Source organism: Piliocolobus tephrosceles, chromosome 19 (assembly GCF_002776525.5).
Source record: "Piliocolobus tephrosceles isolate RC106 chromosome 19, ASM277652v3, whole genome shotgun sequence".
NCBI classification, from domain to species: domain Eukaryota; kingdom Metazoa; phylum Chordata; class Mammalia; order Primates; family Cercopithecidae; genus Piliocolobus; species Piliocolobus tephrosceles.
In genome coordinates this window covers 64,067,670-64,084,444 of record NC_045452.1, presented here as the reverse complement: position 1 = coordinate 64,084,444, position 16,775 = coordinate 64,067,670, and the positions used below count along the sequence as shown (strand labels likewise).

General features: G+C 36.4%; 1 protein-coding gene across 6 annotated transcripts in view; it reads right to left on the bottom strand.

Annotated features, from left to right (window-relative positions):
• The window catches only part of NRIP1 (nuclear receptor interacting protein 1), a 104,888-nt gene that overhangs the window by 70,635 nt on the left and 17,478 nt on the right, over positions 1-16,775 (bottom strand). For 4 of the 6 annotated variants that reach the window (XM_023227489.1, XM_023227492.1, XM_023227488.2 and 1 more), the window contains exon 2: positions 12,188-12,269. The exons of the other annotated variants lie outside the window; for them this stretch is intronic. The gene's annotated coding sequence lies outside the window, so the exon portion shown is untranslated. The remainder of the gene's footprint in view (positions 1-12,187; positions 12,270-16,775) is intronic. 6 annotated transcript variants of the gene reach the window in all.

Here is a 16,775-nt window from a genome sequence, read left to right as displayed (position 1 = left end):
ATGGAGGATCACCACCTTCCCTTTCTATGTGTATACACTCTGGAAGGGGATTGGAGGATCACCACCTTCCCTTTCTATGTGTATACACTCTGGAAGGCGGATAGAGGATCACCACATTCCCTTTCTACGTGTATACACTCTGGAAGGCGCTTGGAGGATCACCACATTCCCTTTCTATGTTTGTACAGTCTGGCAGGCAGTGAGAGGATCACCAAATTCCCTTTCTATTTGTATACTCTCTGGCAGGCGGTTGGAGGAAAACGTCATTAATCTGAGACGCTCCCATTCATCTCTGAAATAATCCTAGGTTCAAATGGAGGAAGGAAGTAGGTCAGTGATAGTTTCACCCAAAGGGGTAATTTTGAGTCAAAGGGTTTTGATTTTTAACTCAAAGCCACGCCATTAGTAACAAAGCCAGAACTATGACTATCCAAAATGAGAACTCTTCAAATTCTCACTACAACCACCTAACAAACCACACACTGCCTCATCACAAAAGTCTTAAAAACTTTGAAAATTCTAATAAACTCCTTGTACTATCAAGTAACTTACTATAGACATAATGGGAGCAAAATACAAGATATTTTAATAAAGCTTTTCTATAGAATAAACCTAACTCTACACTTAACACAGTATCTGTAACATATAGTAATTGTTTAGTTATCAGTAGTTTTATTAGCTGTCATTTTTGAAAAATATATTTGGATGAATGATGGCTCTGAAAAAAAAAAAAACTTTCGAAGTCACTGAAAAAAGATAGGAATGTCCTTCAAAACCTTCTCACCATATTCGCTTATAGTAAACAAAGGTATAGAAGTTTTTCTGTTGTAAAACTTCAAAAAGCAGTAACTGAATCAATTAACTAAGGACTTTAGTCCAGAGAGGATGTCTGATCATTGTAAGGTTGACTACAGAGGTCTGCTGATCTCAGATCCAATCCTTGCTTCCTTCTGCTCTCCCTTGCTTCATCTCTGAGTCACTCTACATTCAGCAAATGAAGCAGGAGAGGGAGCAGAAGGATGAGTTAAGACTGGAATTAAAAGTGTGAAGCCACAGAATGACCAGAAGACGTATGTGATGTAAAGATGTTTTCACAAAAATATAAACTAGTCTGTTTGATTTCAAATATGGTTCCTTTAAATAATGGGCCACTGAGAAAGCTGAAAAATTAAAATGATCATCTCTGAAGTACCTTATCTCAATGTAAGTTAACTGGATAAGCATTAGTCAAATAAAAATTAAAATGGGCCGGGCGCGGTGGCTCAAGCCTGTAATCCCAGCACTTTGGGAGGCCGAGACGGGCGGATCACGAGGTCAGGAGATCGAGTCCATCCTGGCTAACACGGTGAAACCCCGTCTCTACTAAAAATACAAAAAACTAGCCGGGCGAGGTGGCAGGTGCCTGTAGTTCCAGCTACTCGGGAGGCTGAGGCAGGAGAATGGCGTAAACCCGGGAGGCGGAGCTTGCAGTGAGCTGAGATCAGGCCACTGCACTCCAGCCTGGGTGACAGAGCGAGACTCTGTCTCCAAAAAAAAAATATATTAAAATGTATCTAATCCCAAAATTCAAACATTAATCATTACGTTAAAAAAATTCAGAATTATATTTCCCACAGGTACTCAAGGTCATTTCTAATGTGGTATCTAAGGAATAATACAAAAAACTAAAAAATACTGCATACCAGCCAGGCACAGGGGCTGACACCTGTAATCCCAGCACTTTGGGAGGCCAAGGCGGGTGGATCACGAGGTCAGGAGATCAAGACCATCCTGGCTAACACGGTGAAACACCATTTCTACTAAAAATACAAAAAATTAGCTGGGCGTGGTGGCAGGCGCCTGTAGTCCCAGCTACTCAGGAGGCTGAGGCAGGAGAATGGCGTGAACCCAGGAGATGGGGTTTGCAGTGAGCCCCAATTGCGCCACTGCGCTCCCGCCTGGGCAACAGAGCGAGAGTCTGTCTCAAAAAAAAAAAAAAAAAAAAAATACCCCATACTATGTCAGAACTGCATTAAATGCTTTATGCAGGCTTAATTCCTATACAGTAATTCTCAAATAACTCTATGAAGTTATCCCCATTTTACAGATGAGAACACTGAGCCTTAGGGAAGTAAGGTGATTTGCCCATAGTCAGCAATAGTAAATAAGTGGCAGAGTTGGGATTCATACCTATGTTGTCTTGTTCAAAACCACCACATCACAAGCCTTTGTCAACTTCAATCCATTTACCCATAAACACTACTTTGGCTGAAATGCAGTTTATTAAAGATTTTAAGTAGCCTCAAGTATACTTCTATACTCTAATGGTGACTTTCAACATGAAATGTAGTTTTAAAACAATTATCTAGTGGGTTATTGCCAGGTATCATGATTAACTTTTATTCATTAGACACAAGTAAATATCTGTTACTGACAACAGGGCTAAGACACACATTATCTCACTCAATCATTATTTATAAAATAGATATTATCCAATTTTACAGATGAGGCTCAGAGAAGTTGAGTGACTTGCCCAGTTACGGGGTAAATTTGGGATTCAAACTCAAGTCAGTGTGTTTCACAGTAAGGCATTCCACAATCAATCCCCAATAAACGTCAGCAGTGTCAGATCAATTGCCTTGGTCAGCTCGTCTCCTGATCATTTCATGAAAAATTAACCATCTGTTTATAAATCATTCATCAAATGTTTTGTTCCTAGAACTATGTTAAAGACATAAATATAATTACAAGTCTTTGCCGGACCCCACTAGATCCTTTAAATAAAAGTATGTTCCTGGGGTAATCTAGATTCTGGCTATTTCTATTGCAAATTCACCAAATCCATTGCTTTTGTTACTACCACAGCATAAACACCCTGAATTTTCTTTGCTGGAATAAAGCCTGTTAAAACTTTGTGCAGGAAAATCTCTAGGACTTTTCAAGTATCAAAAAGCTGAGGAAATGTTGGTACTTTAAAATAAATCCTGACCCAGTAAGAACTGGCGCTGGGCCTTTTATTTTCTTGCAGTCAGCAAAACTACAAACCTACAAAAATTCAAATAGTAGCTAAGGGGCATGCATTTTGAAATAGTTCCATATGTGGTGAGTCACTTCCCAACTCATGCTTTATACTGAAAACTTTTTTTAACCTGGATATGTAGGCAGAAATCCCTTTTAAAACCTATCACAGCCACACTATGAAAGGAAAAGCAAGTCCACGTGGGAGTTGACTAATTGTTTCCCCTGAAAACTGTTTTCCTGGGGGGAAAAAATGAATTTTATTATTGACTCCTATGTACCACCTTGCTTTACAGTTCAAACAAATTCAGAAACTGTTTTTCCTAACCCTGTATTGATCTAGATCTTTGTAAAAATGAAATGAAAGACAGGTTAATCACACAACAAACATAATACGCAAGTGTGTATGAGGAGAGGAGAGCAGAAGGAAGTGGAAAGAACTAGGTCAGTAGGTGGCAGATGTTAAGTGGTTCAAACTTGAAAGGAATCCTAAAAGCATGGACCGAGGTTTGTGGAAACTCTTAAAAGTAACTCAAAAGTAAATGAAAATAAAAATGTGTGGAAGAAAGGTCCTAATTTAGAAGGACGTGCTAGTAAGTAAAAGAGTGATCATCTAAAAACCTATTTTCTTTCTTTTGAAAAATATATTGTAATTAACAATATTGTCCATAACACATTATCTTTCTATAGCATTACACTGATACCAATGCACTTTACATATTTCCTCATTTATTCTGCATAATATTCTTATGATGTAAGATGTATCCTCATTTTACAGATCGAAAAACTGATGCTCAGGTTAAATGATTAAGAGTATATGTGAAGATGTGAAGAGTATATGTAAACATGCAGAAGATGCAGTATATGTGAAGAATATAAATCTTAGGATTCTAAAGCCATCATTTTCTATACCATTGTATTTAACTGTGGCTGTGACAGTAGCAGCTTAATGCCTACTCAAGAGGTAAAAGAGAAATAAACCCTTTGTTTTAAAATTAAAAAAAAAAAATTACCTCTGCCTTTTCTCAAGAGAAAACAGGAATCCTTATATCTCAAATAAATGTTTTCTTTTAAAATACAAGTTTACAAGGTAATAAAGAATATTCATGTGATAAGCCTATCAGAAACAAGTCTAAATGCCTGAGCTAATTTTAAATAGTTCACATTTATTCATTTCATACAATGTTGCTATAAAAATAAAGTCTGCATGATAATTCTCATTTGACATTAAAGTAACGAAGATGAAGAGAAGTTACACTAATAAAAGGTTTAAAAGCTAAGAGAAAATAGCATTCTGTGGTCACCAGATTAAGCTTAAATTGTATATGACTTTTTTTTTTTTTTTTTTTTGAGACAGAGTTCGCTCTGTCACCCAGGCTGGAGTGCAGTGGCGCGATCTCGGCTCACTGTAACCTCCATCTCCTGGGTTCAAGCATTTCTCCTAGCTCAGCCTCCTGAGTAGCTGGGATTACAGTTGTGTGCCACCATGGCCGGCTCATTTTTTGTATTTTTAGTAGAGATGATGTTTCACTGTGCTGGCCAGGCTGGTCTGAAACTCCTGAACTTGTGATCCACCCACCTCAGCCTCCCAAAGTGCTGGGATTACAGGCATTGTGATGTATATGACTTTGTAACAAATACTATAATGATGCTTTTCAACCTTAACAGAAATTCATGGGAGTATTTACATAATATAATAATGTTATCGATTTCTTATTTTCTGAAATTACTGTGAAAATGGCAAATTAGCAGTAACTCAGTAGAGGAGTATCACTATTAATACAAACTGCATGCCCATGTTTTTAAAACGCTTATAAAAGTAACTTGAGTAACATTCCTTGTGACGTTATATCCATTTCTATGACAATAAACAGGCTGTCTTTCAGAATTTTTGTACGTGATATAAATAAAGCCAGAGGATCAATATTTTTTTTAACTAACACTGGAAAAAAAAGCTGAATATTTTCTAAACTTTATGCCCTAGATAATAAAGTAAGGGCTGTGTATACTGCCCACATAATCTGGGTGGCCAAAAATGTTAACTTCCCAAACATATTTAGTTGCCAAAAGGATATCCCAATTGCACATCATATTTTGTTACAGTAAGGAAGATTTAGAAACTATAATCATTGTTTCCTCCTCCCAAATTCAGTTTCTGCTACTACTCCGTGTCACCACCATCTCAGCATTTAAATACATGAAACCACAGTCAGCCCAAATGCTCAGGGTCTACGTATGATGACAGAATTCATCTGTGTTTATGCTGCTGATTCTATGAAAGTCATTTCCTCCTTTAACCTTTTACCACTTCTTTCTGTGAACTAATTTACACTCACAACCCAGATACACATGATCTTCAGATTTTGGGTTTTTCTTGGAGGGGGCACAGATGTGAAAGTCAGAAACTTATTTCATTCCTAGATATTATTCTTAGCACCAGAACAATGCCCTAACCAAATTAAAAAAATTCATTATCCCAAATTCAGTCCCATTTAGAATCTCCACTAGCCAGGCAGACTATTTAGCAATATTTTAAAAATATTCCTAAGACATAGAATTGAAAAGGCTGGGGTTATCTTTAAGAAATTTAGGGAAATCTGTGAAATGATTGTTTTTTAAAAATGTATTTTACCCCAATGTGAATTAAATATGGAAAACTAAAGATACATTTTGGGAAGTTAACAAAACTTTGATCTTTGAAATTGTTACATTCTAAGCAGGTGATTTATTACTTTCACCAAAAGCTTTTGTATTTTCTCTCTTGATGAACAGCAAAGAATATTAAGTCTATAGTAAGCTATAAGGAAATAATAAGCAAAATTTAAGCAAAATAATAAGCAAAATTTATTTAGCTAACATATTAAATAAATTTTGCTTATTCAGGTAAGGAACATTAAAAGAGCATTCCACATATCACAGTAAGTTAAGTCAAAGAAATGTATATATTCCACAAAATAAAGTCTGGGTACTGTCATAATTACTCATATTACAGTTCGCAACCTGTAAATTTCTAAAACACATGCTATCATTTCATCTGCATACAAAGTATATGAAAAAACTGTTGCACAAACGTAAGCAACCTGCATAATATAATAAAGATGAACTTTTATCATTTTTTGATCATTTCTAAAGCTTTAAAATTGTATCAGGCATACTCTGGAGTTTGGTTTCACCAACGGTTTATCACCCCATATGTGTGAGGCATCAAGTTGAGTGCTTTGTAAATCACAAATTTATAAAAGATACAACCCCCTCCATTTAGAAGTTTAAATTTTGCTGCAGAGATGAATGAAACGCTATGAAAAATAAAGGCAGTGTGAGTGGCATTCATCAGCCCCTGTAAGAGAGTAGATGGGAGCACGTGTTCCCTTCTGTCCGAGTGGTCATACAAATCACAGGATGGATGGCCTTTTGGTAAAAGAAAACTAGTAGGGATCACAGGACATCTGAGCTGAAGACAGCAAAAATAATGTGGCAGAATAAGAAATATGCAATTAGCACGTTTAAGGAAAGGGCAAACCAAACAGATGATCCTGAGATATGCAGGAACCAGGCAGAAATAGGACCTGGCTTATCTTGGGAGCAAAGGTCTTTGTTCAGGGTAATAATAATTTTCTTCAGAAAGTTCTACTTTGCTGTGTAGAATGTATTGGGTAATAAAACTAAAAGGCAAAAGACCAAATAGAAAGTTACTGCAGTAACTATCTAATAACCAGAAAGTAACAAAGCCTGAATTTGGAAAATGGCAGTGGAAAGACAAACCAAAACTCATAATTCTTCCTGTTCCAATAAAAATGATTATTGACATAGTCATAATTACGGCTGACTGCAATCAAATGTTAAATACATAAAGGTATAATATAAAACTGAGAACTTGCCAATAGACTTTTAGGAAAGACTTTGATCACATTTATCATCTCATACTTATCCTAAAATGTAATAAACATTATAATGTCCCCTTTGAATGTTTTCTAGGGTACCATATACCATAACTGAATATGTCTTTAATTCAATTTTTGTACTATTTTAAAAACATTTATTGTAGTTGACCTAAAAATGAAACTTCATGAACTACAATCAGATACCACCTGTATAAAATGAAAGCCAATCTATACTTCTCTATACAAAATTACTTTCCAAAACCTTTTGAGCTCTGCCTGATCTATACTAAGATACCAAAATATAATGTATGTCTTCTATATTTTACAGAAACAGAAATCTTTTATAAATGAACTTCTCAAACTGATTACCAACATAATTTTATTATCCAAATGAAAAAAACACATATTTATATCTATAAGAAAAATTACCTGACCATAATAATAAACCCTATTTTTTGAAAAGTTCATTATTTACATATTACCTTTCAAAGGGATGTGTATGCCCGGTTTGATGAAAAAAACTATTTTCAAATTATTCAAATTATCCAAATGTATTATGATGCTTATAACTTACAATTTCTATTTTCATTTCCTTTAAATATTCCCTGCCCCAGAAAACCTATAAAGGCAAATTTTCAGAAATAAAAAAAATGTGTATCTTCTCCACGCATTCAATAAATAATTAGTCTATGAACAGGTATGTCCTCCTTCCAGATGCTCACTTTCCACTAGCTTCTTCAGATTTATTAGTAATGAACACAACAGAAATTCTTGCCTTCAGGGAGTTTCAATTTTAGAAAGATTAAACAATAAATGAACTATAATTTAAAAAGAAACAAAAATTTCATTGTATTTTTAAAGCTGCTAAGTGCTGTGGAGAAAGGGAACAGCATAAAGGAGAAAGGAAAAAGAGGAGACTTCCGTTGTGAATCGTGTGGTCACCAGGGTGGGCTCCACTAAGAAGATGCCTTTTCAGCTAATGAAAGGACTTTGGTTTTACATCAAGTGAGGTGAAGGCTTTTAAGCAGAAGAATAATTTTCTTTTCTTACTACTCAATAAGAATTGAGTGTCAAAAAGAATACCAATTTCATTTAAGAGTGTGGAGATACTATTATCAAAAATGTGTTGGGGGTAAGCTATAAAACAACCACTGTATCCCAGACCTGGGACCCAAGGCAAGCGCTGAAGTGTGAAGATGCCATCTATCCCTCAAAGGGCTGTTCCCTCCACAATATGCCTCCATATTGACTGTCTTCACACGCCAATAGTCCCTCATCCACATTCCCAATGCTGAATACCAAGAAGCTTTAAAACCCAATTTGGTGGCAAAATCAAACCCACATTCATGTGAGACGGTTTATAGCCTTGATTTATCCCATTTGGCGAAAATAAACATGAAGAAACATTAACCCTCAAAATTTAGGTAACCTTTAAATATCTTAAGCAATGAGAAGTCATAGGCACATCTATATGTACACACACAAACTATCTGCAAACTCCCCTATTTTATTGAATATAGTGGAGTTATATTATATAGCAATTTATCACATTCAATTAAAACAGCCATGCTTTTAAAAAAAGAAAAACACACTTCCCCCAAAAGTAAAATTCTACCTAGTATAACTTGGAGTAAGATGGAAAATATGAATCTACTGCTACAGATTTGGATTTTCTAGTTTAAAGATATGTATCTGTCATTCGACATGTCCCCTAAACACTGGCTAATTGATTTCTCTGATGTTCAACCAAAGAAAATGCTACTTATTACAAAATAGAAGGAAAAATAGGCTGTTTGAAACTTACTTAAAGATAGTACTTCAGCATTTGACATGGCCCCTTTCTCTTGGATTTTTAAGGGTGATTTTAACTAGTCATGAACCTGACTAAAGCACTCTTTTAAAAACCCAAAATGTAACTCTATAGCTGTGCTGTCTAATATAGCAACCACTAGACACATGTGGCTCCTGTGCGCTTGAAAGATGACTAGTCAGAATTCAGAGAGCCGCGAGTCACAGCACACACCAGGTTTCAAAAACTCAGCATAGATTGACATTCTTTTTGAGTGTAAAATATTTCATAATTTTATATTGATTATTCGAAGGATAACATTTTGCAGATACTGAGTTAAACATATTATTAATTTCACCAGTTACTTTTAACCACAGCTACTAGAAACTTTAACATTTAAAATGTAAAGTTACATAATGTAGCTCACATTATACTTCTAGTGAACAGCACTGCCCTATAGAAAAGACCTAGAAAAAGATTAATTTCTCAAATACTTATCTGCTAGAATGAATAATATCAATTTTAATCACCAGAATAATAAAAACACAAAGGTCACAAGAAACACTTGTCAAGAATGCTGAAATAAGGGTTTTGTAACTTAAAAGTATCTATTACTTTAAATATTCAGAGAAGTGTTCAAATATTCAACTAATTAAAAAAAGCCTTCAATATGTGTTATGTCTGATTTGCTTCAAAATTCGCTGTCAGTATTTCAATCATACGATCACAAGTACATACAGGAGGGTTTTATGTCCTAGTTTCCTTCACTAGGGTTAGAACAAACCCAGGTTTTGTGAGCCAAATACGTATTACAACGGAATCAGAAAATAGGTAACTTATTTTTTAATAGATGGGAAAATTTAAATAACTCCTAAGAAACAACTTTGGAGTTTACATTAGGTCAAAGAAAAATAAGTCTCTCTAATTATAAAACCTACCATTAACAAAAGACACACTGATTGACATTTCCTAAATATTCTTAAAAGCAATCTAAGTACCTATTACTCTAAACACATGCACGCCCCACCACTCAGCAGTTCCATTCCCGTGCTTACACTGTACTCATGAGAAATGAGTGTTTATTTCTACCAAAAGATCCAAAAAAGTTCACAGCAGCCCTATTTGTAAGAACTCGAAAGAAAACTAAATGTCCATTTGCAGTGGAATGGATAAATGGTGGTATAATCATAGAATAGAACACAGACAATTTAGGGGGAAAAACAAATAACATGCACAACATGGATGACTCTTACAGACATAATGTTGATTAAAAAAACACAGACACGAAAGAGTTCATACGACACGCTTCCAACTTTATATAGTTTAAAACAGGCCAAACTATTCTATAGCAGAAGATGCCAAAGACTAGTTTCTGCTGGGTACAGGCAGGATTGATTAGAAAATACACAAATACAATAAGCCTTCTGGAGTAGGGTGCTAGTTACTCAGACTATACTTATATAAAAAACAATCAAGTTAACAAATAAGGGTGTCTATTTGATTACATGAAGTTACACTTCAGTAGGTTTTGTATAAAAAGAAGAAACTTTTTCTTAAAAGGACCTTACGCATTATGATTCCTTTTCAAAATAATTACTTAAAACTAATTCTTACCTTGAATATACATGAGAATTTGTCAATTTAATTCTTCAGCTAAACTTTCAATTTCTTTGCAGTTTCTTTTTAATAACTATCAACTCTATTGAAACATACATTTAATTCTGAGATATGACATTTCATGAATTGATAATTCATATTATCATTAAAATTATAACTTCCATCTTTAAAGCTAAGTGTGAATGTTTATACGAAATATTTATAATAGTTCATTCTCATCTTTAATTTGAAAAGATAACTCTAAATTCCATAAAATCCAGTTTCTGATTATATAATTTATTTTACTGGATAAAGTGTATATTAAATTTAACTTATTTTGGGGGTTCATTTACAAGTCCTTTCACAGACCTAATTTGCTTGTTTAAATTTCTTACTTGCTTTTGCCTTGCCCTCATAACTGACAAAAAGAGGAAGAATATGCTGGTTTGCCAATAAATAATAATCTTAAACACAGAGTTTCCATTTTAAAAGTTCAATGCAGCGTGCTGGGGAGACTTACTAAAAGACTATGTTCAACCAATCCTAGAAATTCACACTGCTTGATGGTGATAAAGAAAATCGGTAAAAACTGATTTTTGTGTTATTTCATATGAATAAAAATCATGAATATTCAGCTAATAAAGTTAAATCTGTATTACAGTAAAAGAAGGTGGCCAATTCACGACAATCTTAACAAATACATTATTTTATTAAATGTATTTACACATCCTTCCTTCATCTGTTTCTATTCCAAGCAAGACAGCTGGCAAAAGTTTTCGAGAAGGAAAACACAAGATACAGAGGAGGTATAAGGTTGAACATTAAGAAGGATGACTTGGATATAGATCAAGAAGACTATGTTCACCACTGACATTAGTCAAATTGGCTGGCATATTCATATGTGGTCTATGAAGTATGCTATGGTCTGAATGTTGTATCTTCCCAAAATTCATAAATTGAAACCATATTTGCAATGTGAGGGTAATTTGGAGGTGGGGACTTTGGGGAGTAATTAGATCATGAGGGGAATGCCCTTATGAACAGGATTAGTTTATAAAAGAGGTCCCAAGAATCCTCTGACCACCTCCACCCATGTGAGGTTACGGCAAGAAGTCAGCCATCTATGAGGAACAGGCCCTTACTAGACATTAAATCTGCTGGCACCTTGGTCTTCGACTTCTCAGCTTCCAGAACTGTGAGAAATAAACTTCTGTGGTTTATAAGCCTCTCATCTATGGTATTTGTTACAGCAGCTCAAATGGACTAAGATAAGACGAAGCACAAAGTGAGTAAGTTTCTCAAAAGATGATTTTAACATAACCTTCCTTCCTAGTAATACATCGCATGTCCTGACATTCTGGGTCTACAAGCAGATAAATTACTATGCTGTTCCAATCTATCCACAAATGATCATGCAAAGAGGGAACTTAGCAAATGGATTTTCAGAGACAAAACCAGGTGGCCTGGCGGAGTCTGTCCATGGACCCTGATGATAGACTGATCCAAATGCAGATGGCAGCTGATCCCTACACTAGAAGGTCACAGGCAGGAAGAATTTTAAGACTGCCTGAATGTTTCAGGTATACTTCACACTGTCTTAGGTAAAAAGGAACTTTATGTATCTCATTTTCAAATCAAGACATTCTTTAAAATAGTTCTATACTAGTAAGGTAAAATGTAAATACCTCGTGTTTAAAATAGGTAAAACTGGTTTACTCTAAACCAGACGTTTTATTGGATTACACAACATTTTGATTTACCAAAATTGAAATAAAACCTTCTTTGTGACAAATGGCAAAGTAGTTTACCAATATCTAAAAATTAAAGAAAAATAACAAAATGTGACATAACAGTCTTACTTTTCTACAATTGGAAAGGCTGGATAACATTTAAAAAAGTGGGGCAATGAGACAAAAGACAATACCTTCTGGCTGTGTTTCTCCCAAATGTTAAAATAATGAGTCCTGAGAACAGAGTTCTGAAATAGCTCACAATCCAAACACTTCCTGAAAATTAAGAGAAATAAGCGTTACTTCAAGTGCACCTTATCTCAAAGAGTCGTTTTACAATGGAATTTTAATTACTAACTAAATCATCTCAAAAAACAACAAAAAAATGTATTACAAGGTAAAAAAAGTATTCCTATTCTTCATGATACATCATGCTTTCTTTGGACACAGTTGTAGACCACATGTAACGGAACAACATTCATTACAGAATTATTTGCCAAAATACACTACCCCCTTTTTTTTTTTTTTTTTTTTTTTGAGGTGGAGTCTCCCTCTGTCACCCAGGCTGGAGTGCAGTGGCGTGATCTCAGCTCACTGCAACCTCTGCCTTCCAGGTCCAAGCAATTCTCCCACCTCAGTTTCCCAAGTAGCTGGGATTACAGGTGCCCAGCACCACGCCCAGCTAATTTTTGTAGTTTTAGTAGAGATGAGTTTTTGCCATGTTGGTCAGGCCAGTCTCAAACTCCTGACCTCAGGTGATCTGGCCGCCTCAGTCTCCCAAAGTGCTGGGATTACAGGCGTGAGCCATCACACCTGGCCAAATATCCATCTGTGTTTATTTTACTGTAAAGACTGTCCCTATTGTCGATGATGTAAAAAGTTAATGTCAAAGATAAAGAGGAATTTCAGTCAAGGCTTCTGGGAGAAAAAGTTTTAGAATTATTTAACAGTCACTGCACAGTTTGAAACACCTCATTTCTTTTCTGTACCACTAGGAACAGAAAATGTTAAACTCAGAATTAGAACCATACTAGATACAGAATGACACTGACGTGGAAAAGTTCATACTACCAGAAACAAAAGAGTGGATCAAAGTTTTTGGCCAGCAAGGGATGGAGCAAACAATTTAACATTTAAGAAACTTTATTTTGGTCAACAGGCCAATGGACAGTGCCTGAGTACCATGCTCGTTGGTATAGGATGTCAGACAGCGACACTAGAGTCCCAACTCATCTGGCTAGAAAGGACACCTACCACCCAGCCAGGCTGATTGTCTGGGCCGGGGTGATTAGGAGAGCATTGAAATAGATACTGGAGTAGTCTTAGTGATGAAGAACTGACAGTGAATGAGTGGATGAGAGAGAGTGTGCATGTGTGTGCAGCAGTAATTAAAGGCGTATATTTTTCATTGCAGTTGGTCCATCTAAAACTACCGTCTTCTCTTTTAAGATATTATTTTTACTTAAGCCTGGCATGTTAATTGATTAAGGCTCTATGATTAATTGATGTCATTTATCAGACATTTACGGAGTATCAGCTGTATACCTTGCACCATGTGGGGTATTGAGGGTTCACAGACACAGGCAGAATAACAAAAAGCAAGATACAGACTAAGTGACCTACAGGTGTAGTGGTGAAGAGTCTGCTTGGTTAGGATGTCGGGGAAGTATCACTCTAAGAAATGTGTTACCTTTATGTGGTTTTAAGGAGATTGAAGGGCCCCCAGTAAAAATGAAATGAAATGAAAAAGAGCTATTTTGGGAGGTTAGAATTCAGGTTTACAGATTTATTTTTATTCAAATCTATAATCCTTGAGAACTGATCACAGGTTATAGGCTAGGAATTGAGAGTTCTAGAAGTGTAAGTCAGATCTAAGTGGCGTGTCTGATAGAAATGGAATGCTGCTATGGTGGTATCAGGGAGTTTGCATGGTACCTCCCTTATCACCAGTAGCTTCACTGTCCATTGGCCTGTTAGCATTTTACCCACAGTAGAACATCTTTCAAGATGGGAGTCAATCCTCTCAAACCCTGCCACTACTTTATCAATTAAGTTTACATGATATTCTATATCCTTTGTTGTTATTTCAACAATGTTCACACAGTATCTTCAATCAGGAGTAGAACCCACCCAAGTTATCCATAAGGGGTGGAAGCAGCTTCTTTCAAACTCCTATTAATGTTAATATTTTGACCTCCTTCCATTAATCACAAATATTCTCAACGGCATCTAGAATGGTGAATCCTTTTCAGAAGGTTTACAATTGCCTTTGCCCAGATCCATCAGAGGAATCACTACCTATGGCAACTATAGCTTCACAAGATGTATTTCTTCAATGGTAAGACTTGAAAGTTGAATTTACTCCTTGATCCACAGGCTACAGAATAGATGCTGTATTAACAGCCATGAAAATGAACACTGACTTCCTTGTGCATCTCCATCAGAGCTCTTGAGTGACCAGGTACACAGTCAATAAGCAGTAATATGTTGATAGAAATCTTTTTTTTTTTTTTTTTTTTTTTTTTTTTTCCCTGAGCAGTTGGTCTCAATAGGGGGCCTAAAACATTCAGCAAACCATGCTGTAAACAGATGTCCTGTCATCCATGCTTTTTCTTCCATTTATATAGCATAGGTAGAGGAGATTTAGTACAATTCTTAAGGGGCTTAGGATTTTTGGAATGGCCAAACATTGGTTTCCACTTCAAGTCACCAGCTGTATAATCCACTAACAAGAAAGTCAGTTTGTCCTTTGAGGTTTTGAGGTCAGGCATTGGTTTCTCCTCTCTAGCTATTAAAGTCCTAGATGGCATATTCATCCAACAGAAGGCTATTTCATTTACACTGAAAATCTGCTGTTTAATGTAGACATCTTCATCAGTGATCTTACCTAGATCTTCTGGAAGCTTGCTGTAGCTTCTACATCAGCATTAGCTGCTTCATCTTGCACTTTAATGTTATCCAGGCAGCTTCTATCCTTAAACTTCATGAACAAACCTCTGCCAACTTTTCTTCTGCAGTTTGTTCATCTCCCCTCAGCCTTTGTGGAATTAAAGAGAGCGAGGACCCTGCTCTGGATTAGATTTTGGCTTAAGGGAATGTTACGGCTGTTTTGATTTTCTATGCAGTCTACTAACATATTCTCCATATTAGCAATAAGGCTGTCTATTAGTCTGTTCTCACACTGTATGAAAAAATGCCCGAGACAAGGTAATTTATAAAGGAAAGAGGTTTAATTGACTCACAGTTCCGCATTGTTGGGGAAGTCTCAGGAAACTTACAATCATGGCAGAAGGTGAGGGGAAAGCAAGGCACCTTCTTCACAAGGCAGCAGGAAGGATAAATGCCGAGCAAAGGAGGAAAAGCCTCTTATAAAACCATCAGATCTCAGCCGGGCGCGGTGGCTCACACCTGTAATCCCAGCTCTTTGGGAGGCCAAGGTGGGCAAATCACGAGGTCGGGAGATCGAGACCATCCTGGCTAATACGGTGAAACCCCGTCTCTACTAAAAATCAAAAAATTAGCCAGGCGTGGTGGCGGGCTCCTGCAGTCCCAGCTACTCAGGAGGCTGAGGGGAGAATGGTGTCAACCCAGGAGGCGGAGCTTGCAGTGAGCCCAGATCATACCACTGTACTCCAGCCTGGGCAACAGAGCAAGAGGCTCCATCTCAAAAATAAATAAATAAATTAAATTAAATTAAACCACCAGATCTCGTGAGAACTCACTATCACGAGAACAGCACAGGGGTAACTGCCCCCATGATTCAATTACCTCCACTGGGTCCCTCCCAGGGCACATGGTGAGTATAGGAACTACAATTCAAGGTGAGATGTGGGTGGGGACACAGCCAAGCTACATCAGGCTGCTTTGTGTTCTTATCATTCATGTGTTCACTGGAGTAGCACTTTTAATTTCCTTTAAGAACTTTTCCTTTTACATTCACAACTTGGTCAACTGGCACAAGAGGCCTAGCTTTCAGACGAGCTTGGCTTTTGACATGCCTTCCTCACTAAGCTTAATCTTTTCTAGCTCTTGATTTAAAGTAAGAGACCTACAACTTTTCCTTGCACTTAAATACTTAGAAGCCATTATAGGGTTATTAAATGGCCTAATTTCAATACTGTTGTGTCTCAAGGAACAGGGAATCCCAAGGAAAGGGAGATGAGATGGGGGAACAGCCAGTCTGTAAAGCAGTCAGACCACACTTAACAATCAAGTTCGCCGACTGATATGGGCACAGTTCTTGGTACCCTAAAACAATCACAATAGTAACACCAAAGATCACTGATTACAGATCACCGTGACTTATATAATAATATGAAAACGTTTTAAATATTGCGAGAATTATCAAAACGTGACCACAAGGACACAAAGTGAAAACATGCTGTTGAGAAAATGGTACTTGCTCAACGCAGGGCTGCCACAAACCTTCAATTTGTGAAAAACAAAATTGTCTTCAAAGAGCAACAAAGTGAAGCACAATGAAAGGAAGTATGCCTACACACCAGCAACACCAAAGCTATCCTACATCATTAACAGGGTATGTCACCTATGTGTATAAGTCAAAGATACCTGGAATCGTAACTACGGGCAGCATGTTCCAAAATCTTAGTTGACAGAAGGCATCTCCTCAAGATAGAGTTTATAATTATCAGACAAAAACAAACAGAACCTGAAGAGACCTCCAGGTGATTGAGGAAAAAAAAAAAAAAAAAAAGCATTATCATTTCCTATTAGGACATTACTTTTTCAGGAGCTAAATAAAAAATTACCAAATCATTTTAT